Raw genomic sequence first — 22,946 nt, forward strand, 5'->3', positions numbered from 1 at the left:
GGCCTTCAAAAAGCCACGGAATCCGCACAGTCGTCGCAGTTGGCGCCATATCATGGCCACGTACTGACCACTCTCTGTCACGCAGGTCTATTGCATCGTTTGCTTTCGGTGTCCCATCAAGATCAAGGTTGTCCTGATTGTGATAGCAGCGAGCATCCCTTCGCCCTTCCGGCGCATCAAGAATTGTCAACGAAATCGAGAGGGCATTCTCATCAACGTAGCTTGGTTGGCTTCAGCTAGGGGCGCAACATCGTACATCTTGGCCTTCAAAAAGCCACAGAATCCGCACATTCGTCGGAGTTGGCGCCATATCATGGCCACGTACTGACCACTCTCTGTCACGCAGGTCTATTGCATCGTTTGCTTTCGGTGTCCCCTCAAGATCAAGATTGTCCTGATTGTGACCGCAGCGAGCATCCCTTCACCCTCCCGGCGCAACAAGAAGTGTCAGCGAAATTGAGGGGGCATTCTCATCAACGTAGATTGGTATGCTTCCGCTTGGGGCGATACATCGTTCATCTTGGCCTTCAAAAAGCCACGGAATCCGGAAAGCCGTTGCAGTTGGCGCCATATCATGGCCATGTACTGACCACACTCTGTCACTTAGGTACATATTATCGGTTGCTTCCGGCGTTCTCTCAAGATCAAGATTGTTCTGATTGTAGTCGCAGCGAGCATCCCTTCGCCCTCCCGGCGCATCAAGAAGTGTCAGCGAAATCGAGGGGGCCATTCTCATCACCTTCGCTTGGTTGGCTTCCGCTTCGGGCGCTATATCGATCATTTTGGCGTTCAAGATGCCACGGAATCCGGACAGTCGATGCAGTTAGCGCCATATCATGGTCATGTACTAAATACACTCTGTCACTTAAGTCCATTGTGTCGTTTGCTTACGGTATCCCCTCAAGTTCAAGATCGTCCTGATTGTGATCGCAGTAAACATCCCTTTACCCTCCCTGCGCGTCAAGAATTGTCAGCGAAATCGAGGGGGCCATTCTCATCAACGTAGCTTGGTTGGATTCAGCTAGGGGCGCAACATCGTTCATCTTAGCCTTCAAAAACCACGGAATCCGAACAGTCGTCGCAGTTGGCGCCATATCATGGCCATGTACTGACCACACTCTGTCACTTAGGTACATATTATCGGTTGCTTCCGGCGTCCTCTCAAGATCAAGGTTGTCCTGATTGTGATCGCAGCGAGCATCCATTCGCCCTCCCGGCACATCAAGAATGGTCAACGAAATCGAGGGAGCTATTCTCGTCAACTTAGCTTGGTTGGCTTGAGCTAGGGGCGCAACAACGTACATCTTGGCCTTCAAAAAGCCACGGAATCCGCACAGTCGTCGCAGTTGGCGCCATATCATGGCCACGTACTGACCACTCTCTGTCACGCAGGTCTATTGCATTGTTTGCTTTCGGTGTCCCCTCAAGATCAACGTTGTCCTGATTGTGATAGCAGCGAGCATCCCTTCGCCCTTCCGGCGCATCAAGAATTGTCAACGAAATCGAGAGGGCATTCTCATCAACGTAGCTTCGTTGGCTTCCGCTTGGGGCGATACATCGTTCATCTTGGCCTTCAAAAAGCCACGGAATCCGGAAAGCCGTTGCAGTTGGCGCCATATCATGCCCATGTACTGACCACACTCTGTCACTTAGGTACATATTATCGGTTGCTTCCGGCGTCCGTCAAGATCAAGATTGTTCTGATTGTAATCGCAGCGAGCATCCCTTCGCCCTCCCGGCGCATCAAGAAGTGTCAGCGAAATCGAGGGGGCCATTCTCATCACCTTCGCTTGGTTGGCTTCCGCTTGGGGCGCTACATCGATCATTTTGGCATTCAAGATGCCACGGAATCCGGACAGTCGTTGCAGTTGGCGCCATATTATGGTCATGTACTAAATACACTCTGTCACTTAAGTCCATTGTGTCGTTTGCTTACGGTATCCCCTCAAGTTCAAGGTCGTCCTGATTGTGATCGCAGTAAACATCCCTTTACCCTCCCTGCGCGTGAAGAATTGTCAGCGAAATCGAGGGGGCCATTCTCATCAACGTAGCTTGGTTGGATTCAGCTAGGGGCGCAACATCGTTCATCTTAGCCTTCAAAAACCACGGAATCCGAACAGTCGTCGCAGTTGGCGCCATATCATGACCACGTACTGACCACTCTCCGTCACGCAGGTCTATTGCATCGTTTGCATTCGGTGTCCCCTCAAGACCAAGGTTGTCCTGATTGTGATAGCAGCGAGCATACCTTCGCCCTTCCGGCGCATCAAAAATTGTCAACGAAATCGAGGGGGCCATTCTCATCAACGTAGCTTGGTTGGCTTCAGCTAGGGGCGCAACATCGTACATCTTGGCCTTCAAAAAGCCACGGAATCCGCACAGTCGTCGCAGTTGGCGCCATATCATGACCACCTACTGACCACTCTCCGTCACGCAGGTCTATTGCATCGTTTGCTTCGGTGTCCCCTCAAGATCAAGGTTGTCCTGAATATGATAGCAGCGAGCATCCCTTCGCCCTTCCGGCGCATCCAGAATTGTCAACGAAATCGAGGGGGCCATTCTCATCAACGTAGCTTGGTTGGCTTCAGCTAGGGGCGCAACACCGTACATCTTGGCCATCAAAAAGCCACGCAATCCGCACAGTCGTCGCAGTTGGCGCCATATCATGACCACGTACTGACCACTCTCCGTCACGCAGGTCTATTGCATCGTTTGCTTCGGTGTCCCCTCAACATCAAGGTTGTCCTGATTGTGATAGCAGCGAGCATCCCTTCGCCCTTCCGGCGCATCAAGATTTGTCAACGAAATCGAGAGGGCATTCTCATCAACGTAGCTTGGATGGCTTCAGCTAGGGGCGCAACATCGTACATCTTGGCCTTCAAAAAGCCACAGAATCCGCACAGTCGTCGGAGTTGGCGCCATATCATGGCCATGTACTGACCACTCTCTGTCACGCAGGTCTATTGCATCGTTTGTTTTCGGTGTCCCCCTCAAGATCAAGATTGTCCTGATTGTGATCGCAGCGAGCATCCCTTCGCCCTCCCGGCGCAACAAGAAGTTTCAGCGAAATTGAGGGGGCATTCTCATCAACGTAGATTGGTATGCTTCCGCTTTGGGCGATACATCGTTCATCTTGGCCTTCAAAAAGCCACGAAATCCGGAAAGCCGTTGCAGTTGGCGCCATATCATGGCCATGTACTGACCACACTCTGTCACTTAGGTACATATTATCGGTTGCTTCCGGCGTCCTCTCAAGATCAAGATTGTTCTGATTGTAATCGCAGCGAGCATCCCTTCGCCCTCCCGGCGCATCAAGAAGTGTCAGCGAAATCGAGGGGGCCATTCTCATCACCTTCGCTTGGTTGGCTTCCGCTTGGGGCGCTACATCGTTCATTTTGGCATTCAAGATGCCACGGAATCCGGACAGTCGTTGCAGTTGGCGCCATGTCATGGTCATGTACTAAATACACTCTGTCACTTAAGTCCATTGAGAACTTTGCTTACGGTATCCCCTCAAGTTCAAGATCGTCCTGATTGTGATCGCAGTAAACATCCCTTTACCCTCCCTGCGCGTCAAGAATTGTCAGCGAAATCGAGGGGGCCATTCTCATCAACGTAGCTTGGTTGGATTCAGCTAGGGGCGCATCTTAGCCTTCAAAAACCACGGAATCCGAACAGTCGTCGCAGTTGGCGCCATATCATGACCACGTACTGACCACTCTCCGTCACGCAGGTCTATTGCATCGTTAGCTTTTGGTGTCCCCTCAAGATCAAGGTTGTCCTGATTGTGATAGCTGCGAGCATCCCTTCGCCCTTCCGGCGCATCAAGAATTGTCAACGAAATCGAGGGGGCCATTCTCATCAACGTAGCTTGGTTGGCTTCAGCTAGGGGCGCAACATCGTACATCTTGGCCTTCAAAAAGCTACGGAATCCGCACAGTCGTCGCAGTTGGCGCCATATCATGGCCACGTACTGACCACTCTCTGTCACGCAGGTCTATTGCATCGTTTGCTTTCGGTGTCCCCTCAAGATCAAGGTTGTCCTGATTGTGATAACAGCGAGCATCCCTTCGCCATTCCGGCGCATCCAGAATTGTCAACGAAATCGAGGGGGCCATACTCATCAACGTAGCTTGGTTGGCTTCAGCTAGGGGCGCAACATCGTACATCTTGGCCTTCAAAAAGCCACGGAATCCGCACAGTCGTCACAGTTGGCGCCATATCATGACCACGTACTGACCACTCTCCGTCACGCAGGTCTATTGCATCGTTTGCTTCGGTGTCCCCTCAACATCAAGGTTGTCCTGATTGTGATATCAGCGAGCAATCCTTCGCCCTCCCGGCGCATCAATAATTGTCAACGAAATCGAGGGAGCCATTCTCATCAACGTAGCTTGGTTGGCTTCAGCTAGGGGCGCAGCATCGTTCATCTCAGCCTTCAAAAAGCCACGAAATCTGAACTGTCGTCGCAGTTGGCGCCATGTCATGGCCAAGTACTGGCCACTCTCTGTCACGCAGGTCTATTGCATCGTTAGCTTTTGGTGTCCCCTCAAGATCAAGGTTGTCCTGATTGTGATAGCTGCGAGTATCCCTTCGCCCTTCCGGCGCATCAAGAATTGTCAACGAAATCGAGGGGGCCATTCTCATCAACGTAGCTTGGTTGGCTTCAGCTAGGGGCGCAACATCGTACATCTTGGCCTTCAAAAAGCCACGGAATCCGCACAGTCGTCGCAGTTGGCGCCATATCATGGCCACGTACTGACCACTCTCTGTCCCGCAGGTCTATTCCATCGTTTGCTTTCGGTGTCCCCTCAAGATCAAGGTTGTCCTGATTGTGATAGCAGCGAGCATCCCTTCGCCCTTCCGGCGCATCAAGAATTGTCAACGAAATCGAGAGGGCATTCTCATCAACGTAGCTTGGTTGGCTACAGCTAGGGGCGCAACATCGTACATCTTGGCCTTCAAAAAGCCACAGAATCCGCACAGTCGTCGGAGTTTGCGCCATATCATGGCCATGTACTGACCCCTCTCTGTCACGCAGGTCTATTGCATCGTTTGTTTTCGGTGTCCCCCTCAAGATCAAGATTGTCCTGATTGTGATCACAGCGAGCATCCCTTCGCCCTCCCGGCGCAACAAGAAGTGTCAGCGAAATTGAGGGGGCATTCTCATCAACATAGATTGGTATGCTTCCGCTTGGGGCGATACATCGTTCATCTTGGCCTTCAAAAATCCACGGAATCCGGAAAGCCGTTGCAGTTGGCGCCATATCATGACCATGTACTGACCACACTCTGTCACTTAGGTACATATTATCGGTTGCTTCCGGCGTCCTCTCAAGATCAAGGTTGTCCTGATTGTGATCGCAGCGAGCATCCATTCGCCCTCCCGGCGCATCAACAATGGTCAACGAAATCGAGGGAGCTATTCTCGTCAACTTAGCTTGGTTGGCTTCAGCTAGGGGCGCAACATCGTACATCTTGGCCTTCAAAAAGCCACGGAATCCGCACAGTCGTCTCAGTTGGCGCCATATCATGACCACGTACTGACCACTCTTTGTCACGCAGGTCTATTGCATCGTTTGCTTACGGTGTCTCCCTCAAGATCAAGATTGTCCTGATTGTGATCGCAGCGAGCATCCATTCGCTCTCCCGTGTCGTCAAGAAGTGTCAGCGAAATCGAGGGGCCCATTCTCATCAACAAAGCTTGGTCGGCATTAGCTTGGGGCCCTACATCGTTCATCTTGGCCTTCAAAAAGCCACGGAATCAGAACAGTCGTCGCAGTTGGCGCCATATCATGACCACGTACTGACCACTCTCTGTCAAGCAGGTCTATTGCATTGTTTGCTTTCGGTGTCCCCTCAAGATCAAGATTGTCCTGATTGTGATAGCAGCGAGCATACCTTCGCCCTTCCGGCGCATCAAGAATTGTCAACGAAATCGAGGGGGCATTCTCTTCAACGTAGCTTGGTTGGCTTCAGCTAGGGGCGCAACACCGTACATCTTGGCCTTCAAAAAGTCACGGAATCAGCACAGTCGTCGCAGTTGGCGCCATATCATGTCCACGCACTGGCCACTCTCTGTCACGCAGGTGTATAGCATTGTTTGTTTTCGGTGTCCCCCTCAAGATCAAGGTTGTCCTGATTGTGATCGCAGCGAGCATCCCTTCGCCCTCCCGGCGCATCAAGATTTGTCAACGAAATCGAGGGGGCCATTCTCATCAATGTAGCTTGGTTGGCTTCAGCTAGGGGAGCAACATCGTACATCTTGGCCTTCAAAAAGCCACGGAATCCGCACAGTCGTCGCAGTTGGCGCCATATCATGGCCACGTACTGACCACTCTCTGTCACGCAGGTCTATTGCATCGTTTGCTTTCGGTGTCCCCTCAAGATCAAGGTTGTCCTGATTGTGATAGCAGCGAGCATCCCTTCGCCCTTCCGGCGCATAAAGAATTGTCAACAAATCGAGGCGGCCATTATCATCAAATTAGGTTGGTTGGCTTCAGGTAGGGGCGAAATATCGTACATCTTGGCCTTCAAAAAGCCACGTAAATCAAACAGTCGTCGCAGTTGGCGCCATATCATGACCACGTACTGACCACTCTCTGTAACGCAGGTCTATTGCATCGTTTGCTTTTGGTGTGCCCTCAAGATCAAGGTTGTCCTGATTGTGATAGCAGCGAGCATCCCTTCGCCCTTCCGGCGCATCAAAAATTGTCAACGAAATCGAGGGGGCGATTCTCATCAACGAAGCTTGGTTGACTACAGCTAGGGGCGCAACATCGTACATCTTGGCCTTCAAAAACCACGGAATCCGCACAGTCGTCGCAGTTGGCGCCACATCATGACCACGTACTGACCACTCTCTGTCACGCAGGTCTTTAGCATAGTTTGCTTTCGGTGTCCCCCTCAAGATCAAGGTTGTCCTGATTGTGATCGCAGCGAGCATCCCTTCGCCCTCCCGGCGCATCAAGAATTGTCAGCGAAATTGAGGGGGCATTCTCATCAACGTAGCTAGGTAGGCTTCCGCTTGGGGCGCTACATCGTTCATTTCGGCCTTCAAGATGCCACAGAATCCGGACAGTCGTTGCAGATGGCGCCATATCATGGTCATGTACTAAATACACTCTGTAACTTAAGTCCATCGTGTCATTTGCTTACGGTATCCCCGCAAGTTCAAGATCGTACTGATTGTGATCGCAGTAAACATCCCTTCACCCTCCCTTCGCGTCAAGAATTGTCAGCGAAATCGAGGGGGCCATTCTCATCAACGTAGCTTGGTTGGATTCAGCTAGGGGCGCAACATCGTTCATCTTAGCCTTCAAAAACCACGGAATCCGAACAGTCGTCGCAGTTGGCGCCATATAATGGCCACGTACTGACCACTCTTTTTCACGGAGGCCTTTTGCATCGTTTGTTTTCGGTGTCCCCTTCAAGATCAAGATTGTCCTCATTGTGATCGCAGCGAGCATCCCTTCGCCCTCCCGGCGAATCAAGAATTGTCAACAAAATCGAGGGAGCAATTCTTATCAACGTAGCTTGGTTGGCTTCAGCTAGGGGCGCAACATCGTACATCTTGGCCTTCAAAAAGCCACGGAATCCGCACAGTCGTCGCAGTTGGCGCCATATCATGACCACGTACTGACCACTCTTTGTCACGCAGGTCTATTGCATCGTTTGCTTACGGTGTCTCCTTCAAGATCAAGATTGTCCTGATTGTGATCGCAGCGAGCATCCATTCGCTCTCCCGTGTCGTCAAGAAGTGTCAGCGAAATCGAGGGGCCCATTCTCATCAACAAAGCTTGGTCGGCATTAGCTTGGGGCCCTACATCGTTCATCTTGGCCTTCAAAAAGCCACGGAATCAGAACAGTCGTCGCAGTTGGCGCCATATCATGACCACGTACTGACCACTCTCTGTCAAGCAGGTCTATTGCATTGTTTGCTTTCGGTGTCCCCTCAAGATCAAGATTGTCCTGATTGTGATAGCAGCGAGCATACCTGCGCCCTTCCGGCGCATCAAGAATTGTCAACGAAATCGAGGGGGCATTCTCTTCAACGTAGCTTGGTTGGCTTCAGCTAGGGGCGCAACACCGTACATCTTGGCCTTCAAAACGTCACGGAATCAGCACAGTCGTCGCAGTTTGTGCCATATCATGTCCACGCACTGACCACTTTCTGTCACGCAGGTGTATAGCATTGTTTGTTTTCGGTGTCCCCCTCAAGATCAAGGTTGTCCTGATTGTGATCGCAGCGAGCATCCCTTCGCCCTCCCGGCGCATCAAGAATTGTCAACGAAATCGAGGGGGCCATTCTCATCAATGTAGCTTGGTTGGCTTCAGCTAGGGGAGCAACATCGTACATCTTCGCCTTCAAAAAGCCACGGAATCCGCACAGTCGTCGCAGTTGGCGCCATATCATGGCCACGTACTGACCACTCTCTGTCACGCAGGTCTATTGCATCGTTTGCTTTCGGTGTCCCCTCAAGATCAAGGTTGTCCTGATTGTGATAGCAGCGAGCATCCCTTCGCCCTTCCGGCGCATAAAGAATTGTCAACAAATCGAGGCGGCCATTATCATCAAAGTAGGTTGGTTGGCTTCAGGTAGGGGCGAAATATCGTACATCTTGGCCTTCAAAAAGCCACGAAATCCGGACAGTCGTTGCAGTTGGCGCCATATCATGGCCATGTACTGACCACGCTCTGTCACTTAGGTACATATTATCGGTTGCTTCCGGCGTCCTCTCAAGATCAAGATTGTTCTGATTGTAATCGCAGCGAGCATCCCTTCGCCGTCCCGGCGCATCAAGAATTGTCAACGAAATCGAGGGAGCCATTCTCATCATCGTAGCTTGGTTGGCTTCAGCTAGGTGCGCAACATCGTTCATCTTGGCCTTCAAAAAGCCACGGAATCAGAACAGTCATCGCAGTTGGCGCCATATCATGACCACGTACTGACCACTCTCTGTAAAGCAGGTCTATTGCATCGTTTGCTTTCGGTGACCCCTCAAGATCAAGATTATCCTGATTGTGATCGCAGCGTGCATCCATTCGCCCTCCCGTATCGTCAAGAAGTGTCAGCGAAATCGAGGGGCCATTCTCATCAACGTAGCTTAGTAGGCCTCCGCTTGGGGCCCTAATCGTTCATCTTGGCCTTCAAAAAGCCATGGAGTCCGAAAGGTCGTCGCAGTTGGCGCCATATCATGACAACGTACTCACCACTCTCTGTCACGCAGGTAAATTGCATCATTTGCTTTCGGTGTCCCCTCAAGATCAAGGTTGTCCTGATTGTGATAGCAGCGAGCATCCCTTCGCCCTTCCGGCCCATCAAGAATTGTCAACGAAATCGAGGAGCCATTCTCATCAACGTAGCTTGGTTGGATTCAGCTTGGGGGTGCAACATCGTATTTCTTCGCCTTCAAAAAGCCACGGAATACGCACAGTCGTCGCAGTTGGCGCCATATCATGGCCATGTACGGGACACACTCTGACACGCAGGTCAATTCCATCGGTTGCCTTCGGAGTCCCCTCAAGGTCAAGATTGTCCTTATTGTGATCTCGGCTAGGTTCCCTTCGCCCTCCCTATGCATCAAGAATTGTCAACGGAATCGAGGGGGCCATTCTCATCTACGTAGCTTGGTTGGCATCAGCTAGGCGCGCAACATCGTTCATCTTGACCTTCAAAAAGCCACGGAATCCAGACAGTCGTCGCAGTTGGCGCCATATTAAGGCCACGTACTGACGAATCTCTGTCACGCAGGTCTATTTCATCGTTTGCTTTCGGTGTCCCCTCAAGATCAAGGTTGTCTTTATTGTGATAGCAGCGAGCATCAATTCGCCCTTCCGGGGCATCAGGAATTGTCAACGAAATCGAGGGGGCCATTCTCATCAACGTAGCTTGGTTGGCTTCAGCTGGGGGCGCAACATCGTACATATTGGCCTTCAAAAAGCCACGGAATCCGCAGAGTCGTCGCAGTTGGTGCCATATCATGGCCACGTACTGACCACTCTCTGTCACGCAGGTCTATTGCATCGTTTGCTTTCTGTGTCCCCCTCAAGATCAAGGTTGTCCTGATTGTGATATCAGCGAGCAATCCTTCGCCCTCCCGGCGCATCAAGAATTGTCAACGAAATCTAGGGAGCCATTCTCATCAACGTAGCTTGGTTGGCTTCAGCTAGGGGCGCAGCATCTTTCATCTCAGCCTTCAAAAAGCCACGGAATCTGAACTGTCGTCGCAGTTGGCGCCATGTCATGGCCACGTACTGGCCACTCTCTGTCACGCAGGTCTATTGCATCGTTAGCTTTTGGTGTCCCCTCATGATCAAGGTTGTCTTATTGTGATAGCAGCGAGCATCCCTTCGCCCTTCCGGCGCATCAAGAATTGTCAACGAAATCGAGGGGGCCATTCTCATCAACGTAGCTTGGTTGGCTTCAGCTAGGGGTGCAACATCGTACATCTTGGCCTTCAAAAAGCCACGGAATCCGCACAGTCGTCGCAGTTGGCGCCATATCATGGCCACGTACTGACCATTCTCTGTCACGCAGGTCTATAGCATCGTTTGTTTTCGGTGTCCCCCTCAAGATCAAGGTTGTCCTGATTGTGATCGCAGCGAGCATCCATTCGCCCTCCCGGCGCATCAAGAATGGTCAACAAAATCGAGGGAGCTATTCTCATCAACTTAGCTTCGTTGGCTTCAGCTAGGGGCGCAACATCGTACATCTTGGCCTTCAATAAGCCACGGAATCCGCACAGTCGGCGGAGTTGGCCTCATACCATGGCCATGTACTGACCACTCTCTGTCACGCAGGTCTATTGCATCGTTTGTTTTCGGTGTCCCCCTCAAGATCAAGATTGTTCTGATTGTAATCGCAGCGAGCATCCCTTCGCCCTCCCGGCGCATCAAGAAATGTCAGCGAAATCGAGGGGACCATTCTAATCACCTTCGCTTGGTTGGCTTTCGCTTGGGGCGCTACATCGTTCTTTTTGGCATTCAAGATGCCACGGAATCCGGACAGTCGTTGCAGTTGGCGCCATATCATGATCATGTACTAAATACACCTGTGACTTAAGTCCATTGTGTCGTTTGCTTAAGGTATCGACTCATGTTCAAGATCGTCCTGATTGTGATCGCAGTAAACATTCCTTCACCCTCCCTGCGCGTCAAGAATTGTCAGCGAAATCGAGGGGGCCATTCTCATCAACGTAGCTTGGTTGGATTCAGCTAGGGGCGCAACATCGTTCATCTTAGCCTTCAAAAACCACGGAATCCGAACAGTCGTCGCCGTTGGCGCCATGTCATGGCCACGTACTGACCCCTCTCTGTCACGCAGGTCTATTGCATCGTTTGTTTTCGGTGTCCCCCTCAAGAATAAGGTTGTCCTGATTGTGATAGCAGCGAGCATCCCTTCGCCCATCCGGCGCATCAAGAAGTGTCAACGAAATCGAGGGGGCCATTCTCCTAATCGTAGCTTGGTTGGCTTCAGATAGGGGCTCAACATCGTTCATGTTGGCCTTCAAAAAGCCACGGAATCCAAACAGTCGTCGCAGTTGGCGCCATATCATGGCCACGTACTGACCACTCTCTGTCACGCAGGTCTATTGCATCGTTTGTTTTCGCTGTCCCCCTCAAGATCAAGGTTGTGCTGATTGTGATAGCAGCGAGCAACCCTTCGCCCTCCCGGCGCATCAAGAATTGTCAACGAAATCGAGGGGGCCATTCTCATCAACGTAGCTTGGTTGGCTTCAGCTAGGGGCGCACAATCGTACATCTTGGCCTTCAAAAAGCCAAGGAATCCGCACAGTCGTCGCAGTTGGCGCCATATCATGACCACGTACTGACCACTCTCTGTCACGCAGGTCTATTGCCTCGTTTGCCTTCGGTGTCCCCTCAAGATCAAGGTTGTCCTGATTGTAAGAGCAGCGAGCCTCCCTTCGCCTTTCCGGCGCATCAAGAATTGTCAACGATATCGAGGGGGCCTTTCGCCTCAACGTAGCTTGGTTGGCTTCAGCTAGGGGCGCAACATCGTTCATCTTGGCCTTCAAAAAGCCACGGAATCCGGACAGTCGTCGCAGTTGGCGCCATATCAAGGCCACGTACTGACCACTCTCTGTCACGCAGGTCTATTGCATCGATTGCTTTCTGTGTCCCCTCAAGATCAAGGTTGTCCTGATTGTGATAGCAGCGAGCATCCCTTCGCCCTTCCGGCGCATCAAGAATTGTCAACGAAATCGAGGGGGCCATTCTCATCAACGTAGCTTGGTTGGCTTCAGCTAGGGGCGCAACACCGTACATCTTGGCCTTCAAAAAGCCACGGAATCAGCACAGTCGTCGCAGTTGGCGCCATATAATGGCCACACACTGACCACTCTCTGTCACGCAGGTGTATAGCATCGTTTGTTTTTGGTGTCCCCTTCAAGATCAAGGTTGTCCTAATTGTGATCGCAGCGATTATCCCTTCGCCCTCCCGGCGCATCAAGAATTGTCAACGAAATCCAGGGAGCCATTCTTATCAACGTAGCTTGGTTGGCTTCAGCTAGAGGCGCAACATCGTACACCTTGGCCTTCAAAAAGCCACGGAATCCGCACAGTAGTCGGAGTTGGCGCCATATCATGGCCGTGTACTGACCACACTCTGTTACTTAGGTACATATTATCGGTTGCTTCCGGCGTCCTTTCAAGATCAAGATTGTTCTGATTGTAATCGCAGCGAGCATCCCTTCGCCCTCCCGGCGCATCAAGAAGTGTCAGCGTAATTGAGGGGGCCATTCTCATCACCTTCGCTTGGTTGGCTTGCGCTTGGGGCGTTACATCGTTCATTTTGGCCTTCAAGATGCCACGGAATCCGCACAGTCGGCGGAGTTGGCCTCATACCATGGCCATGTACTGACCACTCTCTGTCACGCAGGTCTATTGCATCGTTTGTTTTCGGTGTCCCCCTCAAGATCAAGATTGTTCTGATTGTAATCGCAGCGAGCATCCCTTCGCCCTCCCGGCGCATCAAGAAATGTCAGCGAAATCGAGGGGACCATTCTAATCACCTTCGCTTGGTTGGCTTTCGCTTGGGGCGCTACATCGTTCTTTTTGGCATTCAAGATGCCACGGAATCCGGACAGTCGTTGCAGTTGGCGCCATATCATGATCATGTACTAAATACACCTGTGACTTAAGTCCATTGTGTCGTTTGCTTAAGGTATCGACTCATGTTCAAGATCGTCCTGATTGTGATCGCAGTAAACATTCCTTCACCCTCCCTGCGCGTCAAGAATTGTCAGCGAAATCGAGGGGGCCATTCTCATCAACGTAGCTTGGTTGGATTCAGCTAGGGGCGCAACATCGTACATCTTGGCCTTCAAAAAGCCACGGAATTCGAACAGTCGTCGCCGTTGGCCCCATATCATGACCACGTACTGACCACTCTCTGTCACGCAGGTCTACTGCATCATTTGCTTTCGGTGTCCCCTCAAGATCAAGGTTGTCCTGATTGTGATAGCAGCGAGCATCCCTTCGCCCTTCCGGCGCATCAAGAATTGTCAACGAAATCGATGGGGCCATTCTCATCAACGTAGCTTGGTTGGCTTCAGCTAGGGCGCACAATCGTACATCTTGGCCTTCAAAAAGCCAAGGAATCCGCACAGTCGTCGCAGTTGGCGCCATATGACCACGTACTGACCACTCTCTGTCACGCAGGTCTATTGCCTCGTTTGCTTTCGGTGTCCCCTCAAGATCAAGGTTGTCCTGATTGTGATAGCAGCGAGCATCCCTTCGCCCTTCCGGCGCATCAAGAATTGTCAACGAAATCGAGGGGGCCTTTCTCATCAACGTAGCTTGGTTGGATTCAGCTTGGGGGTGCAACACCGTATTTCTTCGCCTTCAAACAGCCACGGAATACGCACAGTCGTCGCTGTTGGCGCCATATCATGGCCATGTACGGGACACAATCTGACACGCAGGTCAATTCCATCGGTTGCCTTCGGTGTCCCCTCAAGGTCAAGATTGTCCTTATTGTGATCTCGGCTAGGATCCCTTCGCCCTCCCTATGCATCAAGAATTGTCAACGGAATCGAGGGGGCCATTCTCATCTACGTAGCTTGGTTGGCATCAGCTAGGCGCGCAACATCGTTCATCTTGTCATTCAAAAAGCCAAGGAATCCGCACAGTCGTCGCAGTTGGCGCCATATGACCACGTACTGACCACTCTCTGTCACGCAGCTCTATTGCCTCGTTTGCTTTCGGTGTAACCTCAAGATCAAGGTTGTCCTGATTGTAATAGCAGCGAGCCTCCCTTCGCCCTTCCGGCGCATCAAGAATTGTCAACGATATCGAGGGGGCCATTCTCATCAACGTAGCTTGGTTGGCTTCAGCTAGAGGCGCAACATCGTTCATCTTGGCCTTCAAAAAGCCACGGAATCCGGACAGTCGTCGCAGTTGGCGCCATATCAAGGCCACGTACTGACCACTCTCTGTCACGCAGGTCTATTGCATCGTTTGCTTTCGGTGTCCCCTCAAGATCAAGATTGCCCTGATTGTGATCGCAGCGTGCATCCATTCGCCCTCCCGTATCGTCAAGAAGTGGCAGCGAAATCGAGGAGCCCATTCTCACAAACATAGCTTGGTCGGCAATAGCTTGGGGCCATACATCGTTCATCTTGGCCTTCAAAAAGCCACGGAATCAGAACAGTCGTCGCAGTTGGCGCCATATCATGACCACGTACTGACCACTCTCTGTCATGCAGGTCTATTGCATCGTTTGCTTCGGTGTCCCCTCAAGATCAAGGTTGTCCTGATTGTGATAGCAGCGAGCATCAATTCGCCCTTCCGGCGCATCAGGAATTGTCAACGAAATCGAGGGGGCCATTCTCATCAACGTAGCTTGGTTGGCTTCAGCTGGGGGCGCAACATCGTACATCTTGGCCTTCAAAAAGCCACGGAATCCGCACAGTCGTCGCAGTTGGTGCCATATCATGGCCACGTACTGACCACTCTCTGTCACGCAGGTCTATTGCATCGTTTGCTTTCTGTGTCCCCCTCAAGATCAAGGTTGTCCTGATTGTGATATCAGCGAGCAATCCTTCGCCCTCCCGGCGCATCAAGAATTGTCAACGAAATCGAGGGAGCCATTCTCATCAACGTAGCTTGGTTGGCTTCAGCTAGGGGCGCAGCATCGTTCATCTCAGCCTTCAAAAAGCCACGGAATCTGAACTGTCGTCGCAGTTGGCGCCATGTCATGGCCACGTACTGGCCACTCTCTGTCACGCAGGTCTATTGCATCGTTAGCTTTTGGTGTCCCCACAAGATCAAGGTTGTCTTATTGTGATAGCAGCGAGCATCCCTTCGCGCTTCCGGCGCATCAAGAATTGTCGACGAAATCGAGGGGGCCATTCTCATCAACGTAGCTTGGTTGGCTTCAGCTAGGGGCGCAACATCGTACATCTTGGCCTTCAAAAAACCACGGAATCCGCACAGTCGTCGCAGTTGGCGCCATATCATGACCACGTACTGACCACTCTCTGTAAAGCAGGTCTATTGCATCGTTTGCTTTCGGTGTCCCCTCAAGATCAAGATTACCCTGATTGTGATCGCAGCGTGCATCCATTCGCCCTCCCGTATCGTCAAGAAGTGTCAGCGAAATCGAGGGGGCCATTCTCATCAACGTAGCTTAGTAGGCCTCCGCTTGGGGCCCTAATCGTACATCTTGGCCTTCAAAAAGCCACGGAATTCGAACAGTCGTCGCCGTTGGCCCCATATCATGACCATGTACTGACCACTCTCTGTCACGCAGGTCTATTGCATCGATTGCTTTCGGTGTCCCCTCAAGATCAAGGTTGTCCTGATTGTGATCGCAGCGAGCATCCCTTTGCCCTCCCGGCGCATCAAGAATTGTCAACGAAATCGAGGGGGCCATTCTCATCAATGTAGCTTGGTTGGCTTCAGCTAGGGGAGCAACATCCTACATATTGGCCTTCAAAAAGCCACGGAATTCGCACAGTCGTCGCAGTTGGCGCCATATCATGGCCACGTACTGACCACTCTCTGTCACGCAGGTCTATTGCATCGTTTGCTTTCGGTGTCCCCTCAAGATCAAGGTTGTCCTGATTGTGATAGCAGCGAGCATCCCTTCGCCCTACCGGCGCATAAAGAATTGTCAACAAATCTAGGGGGCCATTCTCATCAAAGTAGGTTGGTTGGCTACAGCTAGGGGCGGAACATCGTACATCTTGGCCTTCAAAAACCACGGAATCCGCACAGTCGTCGCAGTTGGCGCCACATCATGACCACGTACTGACCACTCTCTGTCACGCAGGTCTTTAGCATCGTTTGCTTTCGGTGTCCCCCTCAAGATCAAGGTTTTCCTGATTGTGATCGCAGCGAGCATCCCTTCGCCCTCCCGGCGCATCAAGAATTGTCAGCGAAATTGAGGGGGCATTCTCATCAACGTAGCTAGGTAGGCTTCCGCTTGGGGCGCTACATCGTTCATTTTGGCCTTCAAGATGCCACGGAATCCGGACAGTCGTTGCAGTTGGCGCCATATCATGGTCATGTACTGAATACACTCTGTAACTTAAGTCCATTGTGTCGTTTGCTTACGGTATCCCCGCAAGTTCAAGATCGTCCTGATTGTGATCACAGTAAACATCCCTTCACCCTCCCTTCGCGTCAAGAATTGTCAGCGAAATCGAGGGGGCCATTCTCCTCAACGTAGCTTGGTTGGTTTCAGCTAGGGGCGCAACATCGTTCATCTTAGCCTTCAAAAACCACGGATTCCGAACAGTCGTCGCAGTTGGCGCCATATAATGGTCACGTACTGACCACTCTCTGTCACGCAGGTCTATTGCATCGTTTTTTTTCGGTGTCCCCCCAAGGTCAAGGTTGTCCTGATTGTGGTAGCAGCGAGCATCCCTTCGCCCTTCCGGCGCACCAAGAATTGTCAAAGAAATCAAGGGGGCCATTCTCCTCAACGTAGCTTGGTTGGTTTCAGCTAGGGGCGCAACATCGTTCATCTTAGCCTTCAAAAACCACGGATTCCGAACAGTCGTCGCAGTTGGCGCCATATAATGGTCACGTACTGACCACTCTCTGTCACGCAGGTCTATTGCATCGTTTTTTTCGGTGTCCCCCCAAGGTCAAGGTTGTCCTGATTGTGGTAGCAGCGAGCATCCCTTCGCCCTTCCGGCGCACCAAGAATTGTCAAAGAAATCAAGGGGGCCATTCTCATCAACGTAGCTTGGTTGGCTTCAGCTAGGGGCGCAACATCGTTCATCTTGGCCTTCAAAAAGCCACGGAATCAGAACAGTCGTCGCAGTTGGCGCCATATCATGACCACGTACTGACCACTCTCTGTAAAGCAGGTCTATTGCATCGTTTGATTTCGGTGTCCCCTCAAGATCAAGATTGTCCTGATTGTGATCGCAGCGTGCATCCATTCGCCCTCCCGTATCGTCAAGAAGTGTCAGCGAAATCGAGGGGGCCATTCTCATCAACGTAGCTTAGTAGGCCTCCGCTTGGGGCCCTAATCGTTCATCTTGGCCTTCAAAAAGGCATGGAGTCCGAAAAGTCGTCGCAGTTGGCGCCATATCATGACCACCTACTCACCACTCTCTGTCACGCAGGTCTATTGCATCATTTTCTTTCGGTGTCCCCTCAAGATCAAGGTTGTCCTGATTGTGATAGCAGCGAGCATCCCTTCGCCCTTCCGGCGCATCAAGAATTGTCAACGAAATCGAGGGGGCCTTTCTCATCAACGTAGCTTGGTTGGATTCAGCTTGGGGGTGCAACACCGTATTTCTTCGCCTTCAAACAGCCACGGAATACGCACAGTCGTCGCTGTTGGCGCCATATCATGGCCATGTACGGGACACAATCTGACACGCAGGTCAATTCCATCGGTTGCCTTCGGTGTCCCCTCAAGGTCAAGATTGTCCTTATTGTGATCTCGGCTAGGATCCCTTCGCCCTCCCTATGCATCAAGAATTGTCAACGGAATTGAGGGGGCCATTCTCATCTACGTAGCTTGGTTGGCATCAGCTAGGCGCGCAACATCGTTCATCTTGTCCTTCAAAAAGCCACGGAATCCGGACAGTCGTCGCAGTTGGCGCCATATTAAGGCCACGTACTGACCACTCTCTCACGCAGGTCTATTTCATCGTTTGCTTTCGGTGTCCCCTCAAGATCAAGGTTGTCTTTATTGTGATAGCAGCGAGCATCTCTTCGCCCTTCCGGCGCATAAAGAATTGTCAACGAAATCGAGGGGGGCATTCTCATCAACGTAGCTTGGTTGGCTTCAGATAGGGGCGCAACATCGTACATCTTGGCCATCAAAAAGCCACGGAATCCGCACAGTCGTCGAAGTTGGTGCCATATCATGGCCGCGTACTGACCACTCTCTCTCACGCAGGCCTTTTGCATCGTTTGTTTTCAGTGTCTCCCTCAAGATCAACATTGTCCTGATTGTGATCGCAGCGAGCATCCATTCGCCCTCCCGTATCGTCAAGAAGTGTCAGCGAAATCGAGGAGCCCATTCTTATAAACATAGCTTGGTCGGCAATAGCTTGGGGCCATACATCGTTCATCTTGGCTTTCAAAAAGCCACGGAATCAGAACAGTCGTCGCAGTTGGCGCCATATCATGACCACGTACTGACCACTCTCTGTCATGCAGGTCTATTGCATCGTTTGCTTCGGAGTCCCCTCAAGATCAAGGTTGTCCTGATTGTGATAGCAGCGAGCATGAATTCGCCCTTCCGGCGCATCAAGAATTGTCAACGAAATCGAGGGGGCCATTCTCATCAACGTAGCTTGGTTGGCTTCAGCTGGGGGCGCAACATCGTACATCTTGGCCTTCAAAAAGCCACGGAATCCGCACAGTTGTCGCAGTTGGTGCCATATCATGGCCACGTACTTACCACTCTCTGTCACGCAGGTCTATTGCATCGTTTGCTTTCTGTGTCCCCCTCGAGATCAAGGTTGTCCTGATTGTGATATCAGCGAGCAATCCTTGGCCCTCCCGGCGCATCAAGAATTGTCAACGAAATCGAGGGAGCCATTCTCATCAACGTAGCTTGGTTGGCTTCAGCTAGGGGCGCCGCTTCGTTCATCTCAACCTTCAAAAAGCCACGGAATCTGAACTGTCGTCGCAGTTGGCGCCATGTCATGGCCACGTACTGGCCACTCTCTGTCACGCAGGTCTATTGCATCGTTAGCTTTTGGTGTCCCCTCAAGATCAAGGTTGTCTTATTGTGATAGCAGCGAGCGTCCCTTCGCCCTTCCGGTGCATCAAGAATTGTCAACGAAATCAAGGGGGCCATTCTCATCAACGTAGCTTGGTTGGCTTCAGCTAGGGGCGCAACATCGTACATCTTGGCCTTCAAAAAGCCACGGAATCCGCACAGTCGTCGGAGTTGGCGTCATACCATGGCCATGTACTGACCACTCTCTGTCACGCAGGTCTATTGCATCGTTTGTTTTCGGTGTCCCCCTCAAGATCAAGATTGTTCTGATTGTAATCGCAGCGAGCATCCCTTCGCCCTCCCGGCGCATCAAGAAATGTCAGCGAAATCGAGGGGACCATTCTCATCACCTTCGCTTGGTTGGCTTCCGCTTGGGGCGCTACATCGTTCATTTTGGCATTCAAAATGCCACGGAATCCGGACAGTCGTTGCAGTTGGCGCCATATCATGGTCATGTACTACATACGCTCTGTAACTTAAGTCCATTGTGTCGTTTGCTTACGGTATCCCCGCAAGTTCAAGATCGTCCTGATTGTGATCGCAGTAAACATCCCTTCACCCTCCCTTCGCGTCAAGAATTGTCAGCGAAATCGAGGGGGCCATTCTCATCAACGTAGCTTGGTTGGATTCAGCTAGGGGCGCAACATCGTTCATCTTAGCCTTCAAAAACCACGGAATCCGAACAGTCGTCGCAGTTGGCGCCATATAATGGCCACGTACTGACCACTCTCTGTCACGCAGGTCTATTGCATCGTTTTTTTTCGATGTCCCCCCAAGACCAATGTTGTCCTGATTGTGGTAGCAGCGAGCATCCCTTCGCCCTTCCGGCGCACCAAGAATTGTCAACGAAATCAAGGGGGCCATTCTCATCAACGTAGCTTGGTTGGCTTCAGCTAGGGGCCCTAATCGTTCATCTTGGCCTTCAAAAAGCCATGGAGTCCGAAAGGTCGTCGCAGTTGGCGCCATATCATGACCACGTACTCACCACTCTCTGTCACGCAGGTCTATTGCATCATTTGCTTTCGGTGTCCCCTCAAGATCAAGGTTGTCATGATTGTGATAGCAGCGAGCATCCCTTCGCCCTTCCGGCGCATCAAGAATTGTCAACGAAATCGAGGGGGCCATTCTCATCAACGTAGCTTGGTTGGATTCAGCTTGGGGGTGCAACATCGTATTTCTTCGCCTTCAAAAAGCCACGGAATACGCACAGTCGTCGCAGTTGGCGCCATATCATGGCCATGTACGGGACACACTCTGACACGCAGGTCAATTCCATCGGTTGCCTTCGGTGTCCCCTCAAGGTCAAGATTGTCCTTATTGTGATCTCGGCTAGGATCCCTTCGCCCTCCCTATGCATCAAGAATTGTCAACGGAATCGAGGGGGCCATTCTCATCTACGTAGCTTGGTTGGCATCAGCTAGGCGCGCAACATCGTTCATCTTGTCCTTCAAAAAGCCACGGAATCCGGGCAGTCGTCGCAGTTGGCGCCATATTAAGGCCACGTACTGACGACTCTCTGTCACGCAGGTCTATTTCATCGTTTGCTTTCGGTGTCCCCTCAAGATCAAGGTTGTCTTTATTGTGATAGCAGCGAGCATCTCTTCGCCCTTCCGGCGCATCAAGAATTGTCAACGAAATCGAGGGGGGCATTCTCATCAACGTAGCTTGGTTGTCTTCAGATAGGGGCGACACATCGTACATCTTGGCCATCAAAAAGCCACGGAATCCGCACAGTCGTCGAAGTTGGCGCCATATCATGGCCGCGTACTGACCACTCTCTCTCACGCAGGCCTTTTGCATCGTTTGTTTTCAGTGTCCCCCTCAAGATCAACATTGTCCTGATTGTGATCGCAGCGAGCATCCATTCGCCCTCCCGTATCGTCAAGAAGTGGCAGCGAAATCGAGGAGCCCATTCTCACAAACATAGCTTGGTCGGCAATAGCTTGGGGCCATACATCGTTCATCTTGGCCTTCAAAAAGCCACGGAATCAGAACAGTCGTCGCAGTTGGCGCCATATCATGACCACGTACTGACCACTCTCTGTCATGCAGGTCTATTGCATCGTTTGCTTCGGTGTCCCCTCAAGATCAAGGTTGTCCTGATTGTGATAGCAGCGAGCATCAATTCGCCCTTCCGGCGCATCAGGAATTGTCAACGAAATCGAGGGGGCCATTCTCATCAACGTAGCTTGGTTGGCTTCAGCTGGGGGCGCAACATCGTACATCTTGGCCTTCAAAAAGCCACGGAATCCGCACAGTCGTCGCAGTTGGTGCCATATCATGGCCACGTACTGACCACTCTCTGTCACGCAGGTCTATTGCATCGTTTGCTTTCTCTGTCCCCCTCAAGATCAAGGTTGTCCTGATTGTGATATCAGCGAGCAATCCTTCGCCCTCCCGGCGCATCAAGAATTGTCAACGAAATCGAGGGAGCCATTCTCATCAACGTAGCTTGGTTGGCTTCAGCTAGGGGCGCAGCATCGTTCATCTCAGCCTTCAAAAAGCCACGGAATCTGAACTGTCGTCGCAGTTGGCGCCATGTCATGGCCACGTACTGACCACTCTCTGTCACGCAGGTCTATTGCATCGTTAGCTTTTGGTGTCCCCTCAAGATCAAGGTTGTCTTATTGTGATAGCAGCGAGCATCCCTTCGCGCTTCCGGCGCATCAAGAATTGTCGACGAAATCGAGGGGGCCATTCTCATCAACGTAGCTTGGTTGGCTTCAGCTAGGGGCGCAACATCGTACATCTTGGCCTTCAAAAAACCACGGAATCCGCACAGTCGTCGCAGTTGGCGCCATATCATGGCCACGTACTGACCACTCTCTGTCACGCAGGTCTACAGCATCGTTTGTTTTCGGTGTCCCCCTCAAGATCAAGGTTGTCCTGATTGTGATCGCAGCGAGCATCCATTCGCCCTCCCGGCGCATCAAGAATGGTCAACGAAATCGAGGGAGCTATTCTCATCAACTTAGCTTGGTTGGCTTCAGCTAGGGGCGCAACATCGTACATCTTGGCCTTCAAAAAGCCACGGAATCCGCACAGTCGTCGGAGTTGGCCTCATACCATGGCCACGTACTGACCACTCTCTGTCACGCAGGTCTATTGCATCGTTTGTTTTCGGTGTCCCCCTCAAGATCAAGATTGTTCTGATTGTAATCGCAGCGAGCATCCCTTCGCCCTCCCGGCGCATCAAGAAATGTCAGCGAAATCGAGGGGACCATTCTCATCACCTTCGCTTGGTTGGCTTCCGCTTGGGGCGCTACATCGTTCATTTTCGCATTCAAGATGCCACGGAATCCGGACAGTCGTTGCAGTTGGCGCCCTATCATGGCCACGTACTGACCACTCTCTGTCACGCAGGTATATTGCATCGTTTGTTTTCCGTGTCCCCCTCAAGATCAAGGTTGTCCTGATTGTGATAGCAGCGAGCATCAATTCGCCCTCCCGGCGCATCAAGAATTGTCAACGAAATCGAGGGAGCGATTCTCATCATCGTAGCTTGGTTGGCTTCAGCTAGGGGCGCAACATCGTTCATCTTGGCCTTCAAAAAGCCACGGAATCAGAACAGTCGTCGCAGTTGGCGCCATATCATGACCACGTACTGACCACTCCCTGTAAAGCAGGTCTATTGCATCGTTTGCTTTCGGTGTCCCCTCAAGATCAAGATTACCCTGATTGTGATCGCAGCGTGCATCCATTCGCCCTCCCGTATCGTCAAGAAGTG

The sequence above is a fragment of the Amblyomma americanum genome, chromosome 6 (assembly GCF_052857255.1).
Source record: "Amblyomma americanum isolate KBUSLIRL-KWMA chromosome 6, ASM5285725v1, whole genome shotgun sequence".
In the NCBI taxonomy this organism is placed as follows: Eukaryota; Metazoa; Arthropoda; class Arachnida; order Ixodida; family Ixodidae; genus Amblyomma; species Amblyomma americanum.